Consider the following 16,448-nt stretch of genomic DNA (forward strand, 5'->3'; position numbering starts at 1 on the left):
GATCCATCGATGAGAAGTACTTCGCGTGGCAGAGGTGGTAGAGGGCGTCGTCAATTCGGGGGAGGGGTACACGTCCTTTTTGGTTATTTTGTTCAGTCGCCGGTAGTCAACGCAAAACCTTAATTTGCCGTCTTTTTTCTTTACGAGTACGACCAGCGCAGCCCAGGGGATTTTCGATAGCTGTATAATGTCGTCGCTGAGCATGTCATTGACTTGAGTCCGGATTGCTTCCCGCTCGTGTGAAGAGACGCGGTACGGTGACAGTTGGGTAGTTCGGGCTCCATCTTCGGTTATTATTCGGTGCTTTGCTAGAGGTGTCTGACGTAGTTTTGAGTTCGACGAAAAACACTCTCTGTAGTGATGCAGCAAATCCAATAATTTCTTGCGTTCTTGTTGCGGTAACGCCGGATTCGCGTCGGAGGGATTAGGAAGCTTGAAGGTATCTTCGTCTGCGCGTTCAAAGTCGGCAACCGCGATCACCTCACTTGCTTCTTGCGTTTCTTCGAGGAACGCAATTGCAGCGCCCCTGTTTAAACGCTGGTATTCCTCGCTGAAATTAGTGACCAAAACTTGGGATTGGCGTTGCGTAGAACGCGCAATGCCTCTTGAAACGCAGACACCGCGGTCGAGGAGCAACCTTTGGTCACTCTACGATAGCGTCGACGTCAGGAACAGCATCTCCACAGTAGACGGTGATCATCAAGCCTGCGGGGGGTGGCAGTGTGACATGATCATCGGCGATCCTTAAAGCAGCACGGTGTTCGGGGTTCGGTTCCGGCGTGATGAAGTGATCGGAGGAAAAAGTTATGGACTTGGTCTGGAAATCAATTATTGCACCGTTGTCCGTCAAAAAGTCTATTCCAAGAATTATGTCACGGGAGCAGTTAGGCAAAATGACGAACGCTGCAGGGTACGTTGTGCCGTCTATGGTGACGCGCGATATGCACGTTACACTTGGCGTCACGAGGTGGCCTCCTGCTGTGCGAATGTGCGGACCATCCTATCTGGTCATAGCTTTCCTCAGCTTAGACGCAAAAGGTCCGCTCATGACTAAGTAGTCGGCTCCCGTGGCTATGAGGGCGACTACTTCAAAGCCGTCGATGGACAGCTGAACGTCGGACGCTGCCTTCTTCTCGTTCCGGGTGCATTGTGGCGTCGTATCTCGGCTTCTGCGTGTTGACTGTCGGGCACTGTGCGTCGTGGTCTTCGTTGTATTCTCATCGGCAGGTGCAGTCATGTCGGGTACACGTCGCGCCGTTTTGCTGTCGTCGTGGTCGGGAGTCACCTCAAGGTTAGATTGGGTCGTCGGGGTCGGGGCATGTCGTGAATCATGGTCTTCAGCGGGTCGCTGCTTCGTTGGAGGTTTTCATTTTTCCGCCGTTCTGCAACTTTACCTCCCGAAGTTGCTGCTTGTAGTTTCCCCCGCGTGGGCTGGGGCACCTTCCACGTGAGAAGTCAGCAGTGCTGCGGCGGTTCGGTGACTGATACGGGTAGGGCGACGGTGAACGGGTGTAGCGGGCTGGTCCTCGGTTGGTGTTGGTCAGGTATTCTTCGATCTCAGCAGGGCGCTGGCCGTATCGGGGGCGTGGGGCGTCGTCGGAGAACCCTCGCAAACCGAGCCTCTTGTAGGAACAGCGATGGTAGATGTGGTCGGCCTCACCGCAGTGGTAGCACAGTGGGAGATTATCGGACGTACGCCACACGTCGGTCTTCCTTGGCGTCTGGTATTGGTCTACAGGGCGTCGGGCGGGCGGCATTGGACGGCGGTATGGCCGCACCTCTTGACGACGGGCTGGAGCAGTGCGGGGTTGACGAAGAACTGCGGAGTATGTCATCGCTTGGGGCAGACGGGGTGCTTCTGAAGGCGCAGAAGGCCCTAGCGCCGGTTGAACCTCTTCTTGGATGACGTCAGCCAGGGAAGCCACTTGAGGTTGCGGCGTTGTTGGAAAAAGCTTCTGAAGCTCCTCGTTGAGCACTGCTCGGATGGTCTCGCGCAATGTATCGGAGCTTGCAGGTGCGGCACCAATGGTCTCCGAGAACAGTGTGCTGACAGGGCGGTCGTACTGCCTCATTCGAATTTCTAGCGTCTTCTGCATCGCGGCCGCCTCAGACGCAAATTCCGCAACCATCTTCGGCGGGTTAAGGACTAGACAATCAAAAAGCTCTTGCTTCAGACCTCGTATTACAAACCTGAGCTTCTTTTCTTCGGTCATTTCGGGGTCCGCACGGCGAAAAAGTCGCTTCATCTCCTCAACGAAGATCACGACCCCTTCGTTGGGGTGCTGCGTTCAAGTTTCAAGCAAAAGCGCAGCTCGCTCTTTTCTGACCACGGTAGTGAAGGTCTTAAGGAACTCCCTTTTGAATTGAGTCCAGTTGGTCAAAGAGCTCTCATGGTTCTCGAACCAAGTTAGAACACCATCTTCTAAGTAAAAGAAGACATGCCGGAAAGTTTCTTCGTCGTCCCACCTGTTGAAGATGCGGACGCGCTCCAGCTTCTCCAACCATTCTTCAGGGTCTTCAGCGGGAGCTCCCCGGAACGATGGAGGTTCTCGGGGCTGCTACAGGACCATTGGCGACGTTGTTTCGTGCATCATGGTGTTGGTTGCAGCGTTCCTTCTCTTGGGCCCCTCTGGCATAAGACGGAACTCGGGTAGCAATCCTTGCAGTCGGCGGCTTTCTCTGGTTCGACTGGCTTGGCGGCTTCCAGATATCGTAGAGAGCATAAAGCCTTACTACCGAGCACCTCCACCAGATGTCGGGAAGCCAAGGACGACGCAGTTGTCTTGAAGGAGAAACAAGTTTATTGGAGCGAAGTTGTGCTCCCCTAACAACTCAAACGAATACAGAGGCGGCGAAGCAGCGGTAAACAAAGTGGCTTGCCCAGGCGTGTGTCGTCGAATGGAATGCCGCGGCGTCTGCTCTCCAGGCTTTTATCTTTCGGCGCAAATGTTTCTGAATCCGTCGATTCACATCCAGAACTTTGTACGTCACAGAAGATTATTCTGGGTTAGTCAAGTTAGGGTGAAACAGTGTGCTTGTCTGAATGTGATAGCCCGTGCGGCATAAAAGTAAAGAGTGTGAGACGCGCTTCGTTTATAACGCATATAACACAGCCGCGCGTGGCCTGGCCGTAAAAACAAACAATAAAGAAACCCAGACATGGTTCGTGGCAATATATATGATATCCGACGCAAAACGCAATCAGCCATACTATGTTTACAGAAGACACACTTGAACGCTAAGCCCACCAATTTCCTGAAGCAATATTCAGTATTCAGGAGAGACAGAGATAGCTGCTCGCACTGCTCTGGTTGTGTAGCCATAGTTACGCAAAAATCAATACCTTGCCAATCTCTAGTATTTAAAAACAGTGCGTTTGACGTTTATAAGATATGAAGGGAAGTCGAAAAGCACTCTGAAATTACAGACCACTGCGTACCGCCCTAGAAGCGGTTGCAGTCCGGGCAATTATTTTGCAGTGGGCATGGCAAAGTGAGCAAAACAGCAATGCTGACCATGTCTGTTCCCTTTGCTATCCAGGCAATCCTGCTTGGTAGCGTTTTCTTCGAGCCCGTCTGTCATCAGAACCCCAAATTCCTGCCCTGGCCGGCATCGTCACAGCCTACCGCACCACCGCGCATGCCTGAACCAAGGCACGTGCTGTAAGGTCTCCCGCCCGTCGACTGCTCCATGGCGCTCCTGCCTGTGACGTCAGCCTCAGCGCGGACTATAAAGCCGGACCTTCAACGGTTTCACTTCAGTGGGCATGGCGAAGTGAGTAAAACAGCAATGCTGACCATGTCTGTTCCCTTTGCTATCCAGGCAATCCTGCTTGGTAGCGTTTTCTTTGAGCCCGTCTGTCATCAGAAGCCCATATTCCTGCCCTAGCCTGCCTCGTCCCAGCCTACCGCACCACCGCGCATGCCTGAACCAAGGCACGTGCATCATAGCCTCCCGCCCGTCGACTGCTCCATGGCGCTCCTGCCTGTGACGTCGGCCTCAGCGCGGATTATAAAGCCTGGCCTTCAACGGTTTCACTTCAGTGGGCATGGCCAAGTGAGCAAAACAGCAATGCTGATCATGTCTGTTCCCTTTGCTATCCCGGTTAGTAGCAAACACAGCTGCGTACGTTCAAGTAATCGGTTTTTGATTGTTGTGCCATGCCCACAAATGTACATCTGTATTGTGTATGATTGTTTTCATGATTGCAAACTTTTGCTTTGTGGAGATGTAGAACTGAATCCCAGTCCTCAAATAGAAGAGATGCTCGCTGAAATCTTGGCGCAACAAGGTGAAATTTTGAAAAGAATAGTCTGTTTGGAAAGCGAACAGGCTGTCCAAAAATCCTCTCTAGCGGTTATCGCTGAAAAATGTTCTGTGGTAGAAAAACTTGTCACCGAAACAAAAGACTCAACAAGCAAGATCGATCAGTTTGATTCAAGTTTAAAAGAAATTAAGACTTCCGTAGTGGGGACATCAGAAAAGATTGTTGACATAGAAGACCGTAGCCGCCGTTCAAACTTAGTCATACATGGTATTGTAGAAAAAGTGAATGAAACGGAAGGTCATCTAAAAAATGAGGTCGTTAAAGAACTATTTGGCAAAAAGCTTGGCGTAGAGTGCAAGTCGATTGGACGAATACACAGACTTGGAAGGAAAACTGGCAATCGTCCCATAATTATGTACCTACAGGATTACAACGAAAAACAAGAAATACTAACGAACGCCAAGAAGCCTAAAGGCACCGAAATTTTTATCCAAAATGATTACTCCCGCTGCACGCTGCGCAGGCGTAAAGTGCTGTGGGACAGTTCTCAAATTGATAAGGCAAACGGCAAGAAACCCTATCTTTTGCACGATAAGCTCCGCATCGATGAGGACATGTTCATGTGGGATGACAGCACCAACTGCCGCGTAAAGGTTCCAACCATTACCCGTCTAAGTTCATCACCGGCACTTAAGCCCCCGGAAAATGCCTGACAAATGCCGCCTCCACGTAATCAAACCTCGCGTCTTCTTAATATCAACGCGCGAAGCATTATCAACAAAGTCGTTGAACTAGAGAGCACATTGTTAGCATACTCTCGTCACATCACGTTCTTGACTGAAACTTGGCTGCACGAAGGTGTCAGTGATGCTGAAATTGTTCCTCGTAACTTTAAAGTGTATAGAAGGGACAGACCGTCACGTGGCGGAGGTGTCGCCGTTATTTTGAGCACTCATGTGATGGTTACGCCATTGAAACAAATGGACGACCTGGAAAGCTTATGTTTGAAACTAAACATGTTTGGAAATTCTATTACTTTAGTAGCGGCCTACCACTCTTCGACTTCAGATGACAATTTTTTGTCCAAAATCTATGATTTCTGCGTAGAATATTCTAGAAGCTGCCTAATAATAACAGGGGATTTTAATTTACCTAATATTAATTGGTCCGAACTAAGCTCTTCCTCCTCAAGTGATCAGGTTGTTTTTGATTTAATGCTGGCATGCGATCTTGAACAAGCTCTGAATGTGCCGACAAGGGTGCAGGATCACACATCGTCGATATTAGATCTCGTGTTTCATAGCAAATGCCTTTCTGACGTACATGTATCGGTTGATGATGCCCATCTGATCACAAATTGGTTGTCTTTACATGCCGTCTTGGTAATAAATCTGACAATATGCACGGGAAACAAAAAGTGTTTAAAATTATTTTAGAGCCCATGACGAGACAATTCTAGATTACCTTCATGTAGCCTTCGGTCGATTTTCTGGTGATGATGTAAACTATCTTTGGAGTATCTTCCGGTCACTCTGTGGCTATTGCCTCGACAATTTTATTCAAAACAAAATTAACAAGCAACATTCCAAAAATCCATGGATAACTACAGAAATCATTCAAATTCCACGGAAAATGAAGCGTATGAGAAAGCGCCACTCAAAAGGATTGCCATTTCAGATATTATAGAGAACGCTTTCAGAAAAAATACGGTCCAGCAAAAACGTATTTTATTCTGTTAAATTACTCCAATTCCTTAAGAGTGATCCAGCCAAATTTTGCCACCACATAAAAGTTAATAAAAAGAAAACTGCAGATTGCATTGTGCTTGGCGATCAAAATATTCAAGATGAGAAACAAATGTCCACAGAGTTTAACCGTTACTATCACTCTATTTTTTCCAATCCATGCTCATTTAATAGTGCCATTGGTAGTATTTCTGTAGAAATTGATCCTGACTTTATAACATTTGTAGGTGTCTTTTCCATGCTTCTGAACCTTAAAACAAAATCTTCGTGTTGTCCCGACAACCTGCCAAATGCTTTTTTACGTCGTTACGCCGAGTCGATTTCCATTTTCCTTGTAGTAATCTTTCGCTTATCGTTATCCCAAGGCATTGTTCCCTCCGACTGGCGCATTGCTCGAGTAATTCTCGTTCTTAAAAAAAGAAATACCACTTTTTTGTCTAACTGCAGACCAATAACCCTAACTAGCACTTGTTGTAAACTTCTAGAGCACACAATTTCTAACTATATGATTACTTTTCTAGACGAGCGCAACGTACTATCACTTTTCCAGCACGGTTTTCGTAAAGGTCTATCCACTACAACCCAATTAGTTCCTCCTCAGTCCTAGATAAATCCTGTCAAACTGACATTATCTTCCTTGACTTCAGCAAGGCATTTGATAAAATACCCCACACCAAATTAATTCACAAACTTAACTTGCTTGGTTTTCCCTCGACAATTGTTAAATGGGTAACATCGTATCTATCTTCTCGCACACAGTTTGTTCATATAAATGGTACCTACTCCAATCCTCTTCATGTTAACTCCAGAGTTCCCCAGGGTAGCGTCCTAGGACCACTAGTGTTTTTAATCTACATCAATGATATTACATCGTGTGCCAAACATGGTGTTCAATTGCGACAGTTTGCCGATGATTGCCTTCTGTTTCGTTCAGTCAAATCCATAGATGACCAAGTGTTATTGAACCAAAGTATTGATGCAGTTAATAACTGGTGTGAGTGCTGGGACATGCACATAAACCCCGAGAAAACTGTATCTATGCGCATTACTAACAAAAAGCAACCACTAATTTACTCGTACAGTATAAAAGGAACTCCCATTTTACTTACACAAAGTTGTAAATATCTTGGCGTCACAATCACCTACAATTTAACTTAGTCCTGCCACATTTTAAAGATTTGCTCATCTGCTCGTAGAAAATTAGGGTTACTAAGGCACACCCTCAAAAGCTCTCCCGCTAAAACTAAACTCCTCGCATTTAACACAATATTCCGGCCTTGTTTAGAGTACGCGTCTGAAATCTGAGATCCGCACACTAAAAAAAGATATTAACAATCTTGATAGAGTCCAAAGATTAGCTGTTCGGTTTATTTAAAATCGCTTCCACCAGTCCGACTCCATGACAGAACTAATAATTAATAACAAAATTTTAACTTTAGAATCGCGAAGGAAACTAGCGAGACTTAAATTTCTTTTTCAACTATCCAGGAAAAACTGCATCATGGACCTTTCGCACGTCCTCACTCCGTTATCTTCACGTCCTACTAGAGGATACCATTCTTACAAATTCACACCTATCTTTGCACGCACTAGCAACTTCAAGTACTATTTTTTCCCTCGCACAATAACAGACTGGAACGAACTGCCGCACCACATTTTTGAGTGTGGAAATGCACTAAAATCTTTGGAAAATGACTTTGAAGTGTGATTTATGTTACTTGTGAATATTTTGTACACCTGTCTGTTTTTTTCTGTTTTTTTTTTTCTCTACACCTGTAGGACTGTGTAATTGGTCATATCATTATCGTTGTACCACCTCCCACTCCTGCTTGGGCCATATTTATGGCCTGCCGTATTTCATAAATAAATAAATAAATAAATTTTCAACAGGTTAACACCAATTTGTTCACTATACATTCCCCCTGAATATCGTTTGTCTAGCTCTGAATTTCAGTCTCTCATATATGAGCTGCCGGAACCGCTTCTACTCGTAGGTGACTTGAATGCACACAGCCCACTATGGGGATCTGAAAACACAGATTCCCGAGGCCGCTTGATAGAAAAATTTCTCTTCTCATCCGGAGCTTGTCTCTTTAACAAAAAAGAGCCGACATACTACAACACTACACACAATACATACTCACACATAGACTTGGCGATCGGCTCTTCTGTCCTTTTTCCGGCTGTTGAATGGGAAGTGGACGACAACCCCTATGGGAGCGACCACTTCTCTGTCATCTTGAAAGGCATTGATAAAGCCCGTAACAGTTCCATCTTCCATAAAAAGTTTAAGGAATCTGGTGCTGATTGGTTAAAATTTAAACAATTATCTCAGCTTTCATACACGTCTTTAAGCTATTTGGGCATTGACGAAGCCTGTGAACTGGTGACTGCACACATTCTTCATGCTGCCGAGGGCTCAATTCCGCAAACATCTGGTGCCACACCTAACACTAGGAGGCCGTCGTGGAATTAAGAGTGTAGGCATGCAGGGCAGGCTCAAAATAAGGCGTGGGGTGTCCTTCGCAGGTACCCCACTACGCAAAACTTGATTTCCTTCAAACGTGCAAAAGCACAAGGAAGACGCATTCGCCAGCAAGCAAAAAGGGATAGCTGGCGCTCTTTCGACACTTCTATCAATTTATTCACAGATGCAGGCAAAGTATGGAACAGAATAAGAAAGTTTATTGGACCTAAAACACACACTCTGCCTTTGGAAAGCAGTAGAGGCGACACCCTAGAGAACCAGGCAAACACACTTGCGAAATACTTTTTATATGTATCGAGTTATGCTCATTACACAAATTCTTTCTTACGACACAAATCATCTATTGAGAAGAAACCAATTCGTGATAACAAAAGATCTTACCAGCCATACAACACCGAATTTTCCTTAAAAGAGCTTTTGGTCGCCTAGGGAACATGAAAGGCTTCAGCGCCTGGGGCGGATAGCATATCATACACAATGATTTAACATCTGCACCCCAGAAACGTTTCGAACACTCTTGCACTTTTTACCAAAATATGGGCGGCGGGATACTTTCCGAACGCTTGGGAAGAAGCAGTTGTAGTTGCCGTATTAAAACAGGGGAAAGATGCCTCACTACCTGCCAGTTACCAACCAATAGCTCTGACAAGCTGCGTAGGTAAGGTTTTTCAAAAAATGGTAAGTAGGAGGGTAATGCGTTTCCTTGAATATAATGGCATCCTGGACAGCTCTCAGGCTGGTTTCCGATCAGGTCGAAGCACAACTGACCAGCTAGTTGCCTTTGAGTCGTATGTCAAAGGTGCTTTCACCCACAAACAGCACTGTCTTTCTGTTTTCTTTGACTTAGAAAAAGCATACGACTCAACTTGGCGTTACGGCATACTGCTTGATATCAAGGCATTCGGTGTGTCTGGACATATGCTAAACACTATTGAAATTTATTTGTCGGAGTGCACATTTAGGGTAAGGTAAGGGACAGTGGTATCAAGAACATGCTTACAAGAAAATGGTGCTCTCCAGGGTGGAGTATGAAGCTGTCCTCTGTTTTTAATTAAAATAAATTCACTTGGGACATTGTTGCCACCCTCAATTCCTCTACGCAATGTATGTTAACGACGTCCAGATTAGCTTTAGGTCATGCAATCAGTCCATATGTGAAAGGCAGATACAGTTAGGCGTGAACAGGCTTGCAAAACGGACAGAAGAAAATGGTTTTAAATTGAATCCTCACAAAGTACGTGTTTTATTCCCAAGACAGCGTGTATTTTGTCCATAACCCAATGTCATACTTAACGGAGAACGGATTCCTGTCAAGAAAGAACATAAGTTTTTAGGGGTTGTACCTGACGGAAAACTCAAACAAAAAAAGCCTAAACACCACTGACATTTTAAAAGTGTTGTCCCCTCAGTCTTATGGTGCTGATAAAGACTGCCTTCTACGTCTCTTTGTGAGTTTAGTTAGGTCACGTATAGACCATAGAAGCGTAACATGCGGGTCCGTGTCTAAAACTGCCTTAAAAATGTTAGACCCAGAACTACATTTGGGCCTTCGCCTTGCCTACGGAGCCTTTAGAAAAAGTCGAATCCAGAGTCTTTATGTAGAATGCGACCACCGGTGCCTAAAGCACCAGTGTGCTTATACAGCACTCCTCTATGCGATTAGGACAATGTCTATGGTGAATCACCCATGGAATTTTATTGTGAATGACATCTCATCCGACCATTTGTATTTAGCGCGCCCGTCGATCCCTGCCCTTTTAGCCTTGCGTGTCAAAGGTCTTGCAAAGTAGGTAGGGGTGTCTTTAGATGATGGCATAAAAACCTGTATCGCCGACCTAGTTCCACCTTGGAACATGTCAACTATTCATTGTGACACATCCTTCAAACTAATTGACAAGCGTCGTGCACCCCGCGAACTGATTTTACAGCATTTCTTAAGTTTACAACACAGATATCCATACGCCTCTTTTTACACAGATGCTTATAAGTGTTCTTCTGCTGTACCCTGCGCTGCACGTGGCCCGGACTTTGCCAGCACAAGGACATTGAACAGACGTTGTAGCATCTTTACAGCAGAAGCCTATGGTACTCTAATCACTGTGGAACATATTGCACAGAGCAAAACACAAGAATCAGTCATCAACACAGACTCCCTAAGTGTAGTTACAGCATTGGATTCCTTTAACCCCACAAAAAACGTTATTCTAAACCACCTTTTTAAAGCTCTTAAACTTCCTGTCAGTCAAAGCAAAAAATACTTGTTTGCTGGATCCCTGGACACAGTGGCATTCTGGGCAATGAAATTGCTGACCACAACGCCACTTTGGCGGCCCTCCGTAGTGGTGTTCAAGTAGCGCAGGTCTCTCACCTTGATCTGAAACCAGTAATCCGTAGGGGAATCCGTTAATGCTGGCAGAACATGTGGGACACGCACATAGACAACAAGCTCCACTCAGTAAAACCAAACCTAGGAAGACACACAACAGAAAAACAAAACAGATTCATTGAAGTATCCATTTGCAGATTTAGAATAGGCCACACTTGCGCTACACACGCATCTCTTGAATGGCACACTCCCACCTGTTTGTAACAAGTGTGGGGAATGGCTCACCGTCCTCCATGTGTTAATTGAGTGCACATTCTGCTGTGAAGCCAGAAAACGGAGCACATCGGAGCAGTCCAGGCAGCCGCTGGGCGGAATCGCTACTAAAACCACTGCATTTTTTTCGCAGCCGGAAAACTAAAGCGGCACAGCCTTTGAACAGTCATGGCGGCTTCATCGTAGCATCGCAAACGTGCCGGCGGCAGAGAAATCGGCATCCGAGCGACGACAGCGCCTGCGCAGCCAGAGAAACATGGACGTCACGGCATGAACAGCTACACAAGGGCTTGCTGACCAGGAAGGGCCATCACATCGGAGCAGTCCATGAAGCCGCTGGGTGGAATCGCTACTAAAACCACTGCATTTTTTTCGCAGGTACGTGCAAAGGCTATCGCAGCCAATAAGTTATACATTGCCTACTGAACTGCTCCAAGTGTGTGCTAGAAATGGGCGACAGACAACCCTCCACGATTAAAGAGCTTTGTAAGGCACTCGCGGACATGGCTGAGAAGTTTCAAAAAGGTCAGGGCGAATTAAAAGCAGATCTTACTAAGGTTTTTGAAACTGAACTTGGCGCTGTGAAAAAAGGCATGGATTTCATCAACAAGATGTTTGAGGAATTCAAAACCGAAATTACAGACGTCAGGAAAGAACTTGCTGATGCTAGGGCAGACCAGCAGGCGGTGAGGATAGAAACCAGCCGCCTCATGAAAGAGCTGAACGAAACGAAGAAGGAGCTCATTGATCTGCAGCAATACAGCCGCCGGGAAAACCTGGAGATAAAGGGAACACCGGAAGTTCAAAATGAGGATCTTTTGGCCATAACTACAGCCATCTCCGCCTGTCTCAAGGTTCCGGTCAAAGAATCTGATATTGATGTTGTTCATCGTGTGCCTACCAAAGATAAAACTAAATCCAACATCATTGTCAAATTTACATCACGTGCAGCAAGGGAGAAAATACTAAAGGAAGCAAAAAAATTACGGTTGAACACATTCAACTTGGGTCTCCGTGGAACATAACCAATATATATAAATGAGCATCTCTGTCCTGCAAAAAAGGTTCTTTTAGGGTGTGCTCTGAAGGCGAAACGAGATAAAAATTGGAAGTTCACGTGGGTGGCGGATGGAAAAATCCTGATGCGCAGAACAGATAACTCCAGGGCCGTTCACATTTCATGCATGGATGATCTTGCTCAAGTGGTATAAGAACCATTCAACTGATACGAAGTTAAAGTCTGAATATGGCTTGCACCACAGCTCAAATTGAACATATACGACTTGAGCATGGTTATCTGACCGTTTTTCACTGTAACGTACGTAGCATACGAAAGAATTTGGACACGTTGATTGCTTATGTATCTAAATTTACATTCAGCTTTGATATAATCGCAGTTACGGAAACTTGGCTTAGAGAGGGCGAGACAGCAGAAATTCCCGGTTACTACATGCATTCCCAACCTAGAAAATGTTCGGCACGTGGAGGGGGCATAGCGCTGTTTTTAGACGGAATGTAGATAGCTACTATTTCAACGAATGCACGTTTACTAAAGATGCAATTGAATCTCTTTTTGTTCGCATCAAAGGCGGTATCACTGTCGGTGTTGTCTACCGTCCTCGAAACTCAAGCAAAAGCGATTTCATTTCGGCCATGGAAAGTATTCTGTTATCTACTACAACATCGAATGGTTCTTTAATTATTTGTGGTGATTTTAATATTGATTTGTCAAAGGATGATTGCCCTGATTATACATATTTGTTACCTTCATTTAACGTCCAAAATGTTATCGCAGAACCTACACGAATAACCAATAACTCGGCCACTTTAATTGATCACATACTATGCAACATTGATATGAATGTATCTGCTGGTGTATGGGATGTTGCTATCGCTGACCACTGCCCAACGTTTGTGTTTTTGCCCCAAAAATACCTGAATTCCGTGTCTGATGTGCCCGTGAAACGGAAAACTCGAGTAGATTATGATCTCGTAAGAACGTTACTGAATTCTGTCTCTTTTGAAGACATGTATGATGAGGACGTACAGATAGAATGTGCAACCTTTGTGCAAAGCATTACAAGAGCAATTGAACAATCAACGCGTCAGTGTTCCCGACATAATTACCTACAAGCGATTTGTCCTTGGTTGAGTACTGCTATACTAGACGTGCTCAAAAAAAAAGGATTCATATTACCGAGGATGGAAGAATAATAAAACAAATGACTACTACCATAGTCAATTTAAGTATTACCGGAATAAGTCGGTCGCAATGATGAGGAGGTCAAAAAAAACAATATTACACAGATCTTATCGCTCGTCAAGGGGGTGATAATAGGAAGTTCTGGAGAATTGTAAATGATGTTATCGGAACGAGCCGGAAAGATACTGTTGTACCCGACAACCCCTCTACTGATGTCTGTAATTGCTTCAATACCTATTTCACCAACATAGGTAAAATTGCTAGCAACGGGCCTATCGCAGACGAAGCTGAAGATTTTCCAATGACCAATAATGTTTGCAATATTCATACAGTAACGCAGGGAGATATAATAAATATCGTAAACCAGCTATCGGAGAATAAAGCTGTCGGTTGTGACGCAATACAAGCGAAAGTAGTGAAGCAAAACATTGACATTCTCTCGGTTCCCCTTCATCATATAATTAATCATGCAATCAACTCCGGTTCTAATCCAAATGTACTTAAAATTGCACGAATTGTTCCAGTTTATAAGAGTGGAGATCCGAACAATCCAAATAGTTACAGACCAATATCTGTGTTAAGCGTAATTATTACCATTTTCGAGAAATTAATATCTATACAGCTTAAAAAATATCTCCAGGAAAATCACGTAATTTGGCCGCAGCAGCATGGGTTTGTTCCCAACAGGACTACGTCCTCGGCCGTTGTAACACTTGCTCAAGTTATAAACAGCGCTCTTCACAAAAATCAGTTGGCAATAGGAGTGTATTTGGACATTAAGAAAGCTTTTGACTCGGTTAATCATTCAATTCTAATAAATAAACTAGAAAAATATGGTATAATTGGCAACTCCCTTAAATTCTTTAAGAGCTATCTTTCATCTAGAAAACAGAAAGTAGTAATCGATAATCACCATTCTTCATACAGTGACTTAACATGTGGTGTTCCGCAAGGATCAGTTTTAGGTCCTATTTTATTTTCCTTGTATGTAAATGATCTCCCACTCACAATACAGAACTCCACAATACTAATCTATGCGTTTGACACCGCAATTATATTTTGTGGTGATTCTCTATCTGAAATGCAAGATACCATACTAGCTGAAATGGACAGTAGCTACTCATGGTTTTTGAAAAGTAAGTTAACCATAAATACCGACAAAACTAAATGTGTCGTCTTTCACTCGAGGAGAAAAGTAATTGATAATAGTTCTTTTAGTGTGTATATAAACGACAAACCAATTGAGAATGTAACTTCCTTCAAATATCTGGGTGTTGTCTTTGATTCACACCTACATTGGAAAGAACAAATACAAAAGGTGTGTAAAAAACTTTCGTTTAGTTGTTTCACATTATCCAAAGCGCGGTCTTTCTTCCCATGTAGTGTGTTACGATCTTTATACTTCACTTTATTTCAGTGCCACATTATTTATTGTACGGAAGCCTGGGGGCTTACCTATGAAACATATTTTACGCCTTTATATCGAATACAACGACGAGCACTAAGAATAATATCATTTTCTGCATTCAACCGTCCTGTCAATACAATTTTTAAGGAATTTCGTGTACTTTCTTTTTCAACTATTCGGGACTACAAAATACCTGTTTTAGTAAACACAATTATAAACCATAACTTCCCTGTACCCTTAGCACGTTTTTCTATCCCTGTTCGGAGCACTAGGCAAGCATCCAACGGCAACTTCAACTTGCCAATATGTCATAACGTTTATGGCGAAAGGCTTATTGAATTCTACGGTGCCAAAGTGTGGAACGATGTACCTATTCAAGTGAAAACTGCGAGGAACTTCAAATTGTCTTACAAGATGTTTTATGTGGATAAACAGAATGCCGTTTAATGATGCGATTGTGATTACAGTGGATGTTTACACTGTTTTGTGTTTCATTTATTCCTTGCCTATTTTGTTTATTTTCTTTATCTTCGAACCTTGGTGGACACCCGCGACTCATTTGTATGTGTATTTTTGTATTGGACCGGAAACTAGCATGCTGGCTATCGGTCCAAATAGTCTGTAAACCTTTTTCCTGTGTTGTGATAATAAAGCTCTTGATTGATTCATTGATTGATAAAAAAAACGGCATTTTCATAAAATATACACCTCCGCTACATTCTTCCCTGTTTTTAGGAGATCAACCTATGTTCACAAACAAAAGTCTTTTAACTTATCTTGCAGACATCAAGTTTTTAAAACTCATCTCGTACAGTGCGTGATCTCAGAGCCTACCAGCAGTGAGTGAGGCCGTGATGCTTCCTTTGTTCGCACGGGAGGCCCACTCTCGTCGCATGCTCTTTGGCTCGAGGTACATCACGTCCCACACATAGTCCCTTTCACCCACCATTATGAACATCTGCATGCTTTGTGAACGGGCCCTCTACACCCATCTATATAGTATTTTAGGATATATCATACTCATTTCTACACATTTTAAGCACAAACATGACTATTGTAATACCAAGTAACATAGTTTGGGTGCTCTTTGGTCTTAGAAACCCTTGCGGCAATACATCACAAACTTACATGCATAAATGAAAAGGAAGACACACACATAGCCTGCCCCTGGTCAGCATGCTAGGGGACACACTGGAAGACCAGGCTAACACGCTCGAACATTTCCAACACGTGTCTGAAGTCGTCAACGTGGTTCTCTTGAAACCTTACTTTGAGATGACGGACTTTTATTGTTGTTCTTTCCGCCTGTCTCCATTTTAGCATCGGGTCGATGTACTCTTAGAGGGGGATAATGCCGCGAACCATGTCTGGGTGTGTATTTATTGTTTGTTTTTACTGCCGGGCCACGCCCGGCTGTGTTATCTGCGTTCCAAACGAAGGGCGGCTTACATTCTTTACTTTAATGCCGCACGGGCTATTGCATTCAGATAAGCACACTGTTTCGCCATAACGTCACTAGTCCAGAATAATCTGCTGTGATCTAGAATGTTCTCGATGTGAATCGACGGTTCCAGAAACACTAACGCCTGCAGAGCAGACGCCGCGGCATTCCATTCGACGACACTCGCCTGGGCAAGTCACTTTGTTGACCGGTGCTTCGCCGCCTCTGTATTCTTTTGAGTTGTTAGGGGAGCACAAGTTCACTTCAATAAACTTGTTTTTCCTTCAAGACAACTGC

The 16,448-nt window shown here is 44.3% G+C and overlaps 1 pseudogene; it reads left to right on the forward strand.

Moving 5' to 3' along the window:
- The first annotated feature begins 11,692 nt into the window (after positions 1-11,692).
- LOC144180719 (uncharacterized) lies at positions 11,693-12,579 on the forward strand (annotated as a pseudogene).
- Positions 12,580-16,448: the final 3,869 nt, after the last annotated feature.

The sequence above is a fragment of the Haemaphysalis longicornis genome, unplaced genomic scaffold (genome assembly GCF_048455015.1).
Source record: "Haemaphysalis longicornis isolate Haplotype H1 unplaced genomic scaffold, Haemaphysalis longicornis Haplotype H1 scaffold_4, whole genome shotgun sequence".
Classification (NCBI taxonomy): Eukaryota; Metazoa; Arthropoda; class Arachnida; order Ixodida; family Ixodidae; genus Haemaphysalis; species Haemaphysalis longicornis.